Raw genomic sequence first — 6,903 nt, 5'->3', positions numbered from 1 at the left:
TCCAACTGCCCAGATATTCATAAGTTGGGCAGGATCTGCAAATCAGCACTGCAACAAACTTTCCAGCTGATTCTGATATGACAGATCCACAGACCAGCCCTCGTCAACCACTGACAAACCTCAGCTTGTGCAGCTGGGAGACTGAGGCCAAGAAAGGCTAAATGGACTTGCTCAAGGTCACACAGCTGAATTTCCAGAAAAGATGAACACGACTCTTTGTTTCTCCCAATTTGAAGGTGAATCAGGTAACTGCTTAAGTCAAAACTGAAACGTGGAGGTGCAACTGTTACCAAGTCCAAGCTCGCTCTGCTCGCCACACGATAGACCAATGAATCTGAGAGACAAGATGTTGAGACAAGGAAAAGACTTTAACTGGGGAGCCAGGAGACTGAGAAGATGGCGGGCTAGCGCCTCAAAATAACCATCTTATTGGGGTCTGGATGCCAGGTTCTTGTATAGATCAAAGATGGGGGAGGTGAGGAAGCAAAGAAAAAGGGCTATTAATCTTGCAAATATCTCCTAGAATGGCAAGCCTCAGGCAGAGGATGTGTTAATTTCTTCCTTCCTGCCATCCACAGGTGGGTGGGGTTCTGAACAAAGGAACTTTAGTTTACCAGTCAGGCCGAGGGGCATGATTCCCTAAGGCAAACCATTCTGTATGATTATAATAACAAAAGCAATGAAAAGCAAATCAAAGAAACAGTTCCAACATGGAGTCAGAATTGGCTTCCTTCCTGCAACGCAACCAGAGCTCAACCTCCCAGGGGAGGCAAAACTAGAGAAAGTTCTGGGCTGGGAGGAGAAGGAAGAAACCAAACGTTTAACCTTTCACTTTGGCACTATCTGAGAAAATTTTTTTCCAACTAATTTTGCTTATTTGGATGATGGGCCTAAATTCCATTTTCATCAGTTTTCTCCACCCTACATTGACTCTCCCAGGTTTTTTATACTGTTCTAGGGCACAGAACCTTTTGAGAGTAATTATCTGACTTTATGCAATATCAATGGAATATGTATTAAAATGACATAGTGACTGAATGCAATATGGTATCCTGAATTGGATCCTAGAATAAAAAAGAGACACTTGTGGAAAAACTAAGGAGATCCGAATAAAGTCTGTAGTTTAATGAATACTAATTTATCAACATTAATTTCTTTTTCTTTTTTTTAATTTTAATTTTATTTTATTTTTAAACTTTAAAATATTGTATTATCAACATTAATTTCTTAGCTTTGACAAATGTACCATTGTTATGTAAGATGCTAACATTAGGCAGAACTGGATGATGGGTGTACAGGAACTCTGCAACTTCTCTGTAAATATAAAACTATCACAAAAGAAAAGATTTGTTTAAAAAATGAGCTTAGGTAACAACAAACCAGAGCAGTCAATGAAGCAAAGACAAACTGCCAATCAGCGTACTGATTCCCTCTCCCACTGGTGGAAGCTGACTGCTTGATTTGTATGAGAAAGTTACTTAAGAGAAAAAGCCTGTTATCTCCTAGAAGGTAACCTGGCTGAGTTGGGGAGTAGAATGTGCTTTAATTTCAGGAGAATCAAATAATGATTTCCTTCCCTAAGAGCACATTCTGTCTGTGCAGTTTTCACTGAGGTAATTGTTTTCTATTTAAGTAAACAAAAACTGGAATAACCTCAAAATGGGGTTTGTATACAGTAGTTTATATACAGTAATGGGATTAAACTGGATGCTTTCTGTAGTAACAAACATTAAAAAAAGTAATATTTTATGAAGGTTGGTCATCTTCATTGTGCTGCATTGGTCCCTATGGAGGAGGTGTCTGTGCTTGATATTGTAGGATGTGAAAAGTCTTCAAACTTCCTGTCCCATCTCACCTTCCTGCAACAGTACCTCAAGCATCCCCATCATTAAATAAACATTTTGTTGTTATTGTTGTTGATTAGTTGCTCAGTCATGTCCAACTCTTTGTGACCCCATGGACTGTAGCCCACCAGGCTCCTCTGTCCATGGGATTCTCCAGGCAAGAATACTGGAGTGGGTTGCCATTTCCTCCTCCAGGGAACGTTCTTGACCTAGGGGTCAAACCTGCGTCCCCTGCATTGGCAGGTGGTTTCTTTAACACTGAGCCACCAGGGAATAAAGCCAGGGAATAAAACATTCACTGGGTACATTAATAATAACAGCTAAAACATAAGAAATAATTATTATGGGCCAGGTGATGATCATCAATGCTTTTAATTTTCACAACAACCATGCAAGGCAACAATGAGTTATTATTTTTGGTTCTGTAAATGGGAGTTCAGACTGTATAGGAAACTTGTCCAGGTCAGACAGGAAGTGTGTGGCAGAGCTAAATATTGAGCCCGGTTTTATCTGGCTCTTCTCACTTTGGATGTCATGGAAAAATGCTTAGCACTGCAGTGAACCATGCCACAGAGGCAGAGGGAAAAGAGCAAAGAGGGAATTATATCTGTGTGCTGATGGGAATGGATGCCAGGAGCAACGTGATTGGTTGGAGTCCTAGATTTCAGAGGCAGCTGCAGAGCGGTGGTCATCTAAGTCGTGGGAGAAAAAAAAAGGCATCTCTAAGGGAGACAAGAGGAATGGTGAGGCCGAAGTCTTCAATCGGCCCACACGTAGGCAGCAGGAGGTGGAGAAGGGGGTTGTTAGAGAGTAAGCAGAGGCCAGGAGAGGGAAATAGTGGGGATGCATATGCAGAGATAATTTCAAGAAGTCATCAAATGCTCTGAGAGCTTAGATATGATGGAGAAACAAGAAGCAGTTGCATTTAATAATTTGCGTCATATCAGTTCAGGCCAGTACAATAGGAGGATGAGATCCATATTCAGAGGAGTTAGGAGGCAGGGGGCAGCAAGGCAGGAGAGGGAATAAGGTCAGGGTGCATGTCCTACTCATTCGGTGGGGGATGTAAGGAGGGAGGATGGACGGTGTCATTTTCAAAGCTGAGAAATGCTGAGAGGTGGAGGATCCACGGCTGAGTGAGAAAGTGATGATGCACAAGCAGGAGGAGGAGGACCACTGATGCGGCAAGACCCAGACCAAAGGGGTTGCAGAGGGAAGGAGGGCGCCAGGCAGCAAAGAAGGAGCAGGTGGTGACTCCTGGTGGGACTGGGAGCATCTGTGGAGAAGGCCCCTCTCAGAGAAAATTCTTTCCCCTTCCTGCTGTGTGCTCCCTTCTCTCTCCCAGTTTCCAAGATCTGCAGGAGACTGGACTCTCAGCAGCTGGGGCAGTCTGAGGGCACTGTCTTCCTGGGCACTAGGTCCATGAGTGGTGTCAAAACAAATGTCCTTTTCGTCATCATTTGGGGCTTGTTTCAGATCAGAGGTGCGATTTCACCAAGGGCTTCTGTTTTTAGTCTTTTATCAACACCACAAAATCACATTATCCCTCTGATCATTAGATTACTCTCACTAACATCATAATCACATTGCATACCCACAAATACATCACTATTCACTTAGGGTAATCAGTTTTAATGACACTCACTTCAGTTTCTTTCATAAATCACACGCTTTTATGAGATAATGGAGGAGAAACATCTAATTTTGAACTCGGACAAATGAAAAGTGAATGCATGTGTTTTTAAATGTATTTTTGTTGACTTCCCATGTCCACTACTTAAAGGGCAAAGAATATCTCCTGACTTCTCTCTTAGAAATAAATGAGGCAAAAGTACAGTGGATTTTGAATACCAAAGCATTCACTGGAATGTGTTGCAAACAAATAATAAACGTAGCTCCTCCTTCATTGGCTTTGCACAAATCTCAGCTGAATAGAAATCAATGGTGGGAAGCAGTGTGTCTGATAGTCTCCAAAAGTGGTAAGGAGGAAAATCTTAACACCACCCCTTTACAGGAGCAGAATCAGACTCAGCTTGCTGTGTTGTCTGTGGAAAATAGAATAGCAATTTCTTCCATCCAACAAATGTATATTGAATTCCTACTATGCACCACACCAGGTACAGAGATGGATAAAACATTTTCTGTGGAACCTGCAGAGAGAGCTTCAGCATACAGTAGCCTTGTCCTACCCATTTTATGTTCCCCTTCCATCCATCTCTGTGAATGCACACCCAGAGATCCAAAAATGCATGGATTTTATGTCCCTCACCACCCCCTGCCCACCTCTCTGCCAGGGAAAGGCCAGCTCTCAGAAGTGCCTCATGGGAGGTAATTGAGCCACCTTCCTTGGTGGACCTGCCCTGAGATCCCAACCCTGTGACTTCCTGCCTTCCCTCCCATACCTTACCAGTCCATCAGGAGACACCAGATCCTTGCCTCAGGCTATCCTTCAGAGGATTCCTGCCAGAGACAGGGGCTCAGAGAAGAAGTTTTTTCCTGCTGGATCAAACAGAAGTCAGCCTGAAGACAGATACTACACTTGATCTTAGCCAAAAGGCCAAGAAGCAATATAGTGAAAATGAGTATACTACCTAAAGCAATCTATAGATTTAATGCAATCCCGTTCAAGCTACCAATGGTATTTTTTACAGAACTAGAACAAATAATTTCACAATTTGTATGGAAACACAAAAAACCTCGAACAGCCAAAGCAATCTTGAGAAAGAAGAATGGAACTGGAGAAATCAACCTGTCTGACTTAAGACTATACTACAAAGCTACAGTCATCAAGACAGTATGGTACTGGCAGAAATATAGATCAATGGAACAAAGCAGAAAGCCCAGAGATGAATCCATGCACCTATGGATGCCTTATCTTTGACAAAGGAGGCAAAAATGTACAATGGAGAAAAGACAATCTCTTTAACAAGTGGTGCTGGGAAAACTGGTCAACCACCTGTAGAAGAATGAAACTAGAACACTTTCTAACACCATACACAAAAACAAACTCAAAATTGATTAAAGATCTAAATGTAAGACCAAAAACTATAAAGCTCCTAGAGGAAGACACAGGCAGAACACTCTCTGACATAAATCATAGCAAGATCCTCTATTACCCACCTCCCAGAGTAATGGAAATAACAGCAAAAATAAACAAGTGGGACCTAATTAAACTTAAAAGCTTTTGCACAATGAAGGAAACTATAAGCAACATGAAAAGGCAGCCTTCAGAATGGGAGAAAATAACAGCAAACAAAACAACTGGCAAAGAATTAATCTCCAAACTAAATAAGCATCTCATGCAGCTCAATACCAGAAAAATAAACGACTCAATCAAAAAATGGGCCAAAGAACTAAACAGACATTTCTCCAAAGAAGACATACAGATGGCTAACAAACACATGAAAAGATGCTCAACATCACTCCTTATCAGAGAAATGCAAATCAAAACCAGAATGAGGTACCATCTCCACTGTTCAGAATGGCTGCTATCAAAAAGTCTACAAATAATAAATTCTACAGAGGGTGTGGTGAAAAGGGAACCCTCTTACACTGTTGGTGGGAATGAAAACTAGTAAAACCATTATGGAGAACAGTGTGGAGATTCCTTAAAAAACTGGAAACAGAACTGTCATATGACCCAGCAGTCCCACTGCTGGGCATACACACTGAGGAAACCAGAATTGAAAGAGACACATGTACCCCAATGTTCATCGCAGCACTGTTTACAATAACCAGGACATGGAAGCAACTTAGATGTCCATCGGCAGATGAATGGATAAGAAAGCTGTGGTACATATACACAATGGAATATTACTCAGATATAAAAAAGAATGCATTTGAGTCAGTTCTAATGAGGTGGATGAAACTGGAGCCTATTATACAGAATGAAGTCAGAAAGAAAAACACCAATATAGTATACTAACACATATATATGGAATTTAGAAAGATGGTAACGATTGACCCTATATGCGAGACAGCAGAAGAGGCACAGATGTAAAGAATAGACTTTTGGACTCTGCGGGAGAAGGTGAGGGTGGGATGATTTGAGAGAATAGCATTGAAACATATATATTACCATATGTGAAATAGATGCATTTCACAGTCCAAGTTCAATGCACAGTCCAAGTTTGATGCATGAAACAGGGCACTCAAAGCCAGTGCACTGGGACAACCCAGAGGGATGAGATGGGGAGGGAGGTGGGAGAGGGGTTCGGGACAGGGTTCTAGTACCTATGGCTGATTCATGTCAATGTATGGCAAAAACCACCACAATATTGTAAAGTAATTAGCCTCCAGTTAAAATAAATAAATTAATTTTAAAAAAAGAAATCAACCTGAGGAAACCACATTCAAAGAGAAGTGGGTGCATCCAGTCTCTGGAATGATGGTGCTTAAACCAACCAACCAAAAAAAAAAAAAAAACACCCCGCATTTTCTGCTCTTGATCAGATGGCATGTTCTAGTTGAAGAAGAAGACATAATATATAAGTTCACTCACTAAATCCTGCTAGGTGCCAGGATGAAAGCAATTAAGAGGTGAAATGGGAGCATTGAGGAGGAAGTATTTTCTGTGCCATGTGCTTAGATGTGTGTGTGTTTGTGTGTAGTGGTGCGATTGGTCAGAGAGTCTCAGACACATTGTGCGGTGCTGGTGTTTGAGCTAATCCGTATTGATGAATTGGGATTGCAGGGAGAGAAGAGGAAGAAGGACATCCTGGCAACCTTTCCCCATGAATACACTGTCCTCTGCCCTAGCGGTATCTTTCTCCAAAATCATGTGCAAACTCTGTATGGCATCAGCTCAGTTCAGTTCAGTCGCTCAGTCGTGTCCGACTCTTTGCGACCCTATGAATCGCAGCACGCCAGGCCTTCCTGTCCATCACCAACTCCCGGAGTTCACTCAGACTCACATCCATCGAGTCAGTGATGCCATCTAGCCATCTCATCCTCTGTCGTCCCCTTCTCCTCTTGCCCTCAATCCCTGGCAGCATCAGAGTATTTTCCAATGAGTCAACTCTTCGCATGAGGTGGCCAATGTATTGGAGTTTCAGCTTTA

General features: G+C 42.1%; 1 pseudogene; it reads right to left on the bottom strand.

Annotated features, from left to right (window-relative positions):
• Positions 1-4,315: 4,315 nt before the first annotated feature.
• LOC112445274 (uncharacterized) lies at positions 4,316-4,413 on the bottom strand (annotated as a pseudogene).
• Positions 4,414-6,903: the final 2,490 nt, after the last annotated feature.

Source organism: Bos taurus, chromosome X (assembly GCF_002263795.3).
Source record: "Bos taurus isolate L1 Dominette 01449 registration number 42190680 breed Hereford chromosome X, ARS-UCD2.0, whole genome shotgun sequence".
Taxonomy (NCBI): Eukaryota; Metazoa; Chordata; class Mammalia; order Artiodactyla; family Bovidae; genus Bos; species Bos taurus.
The sequence above is the reverse complement of the archived record's forward strand: the minus strand, read 5'-3'. Positions and strand labels throughout refer to the sequence as shown.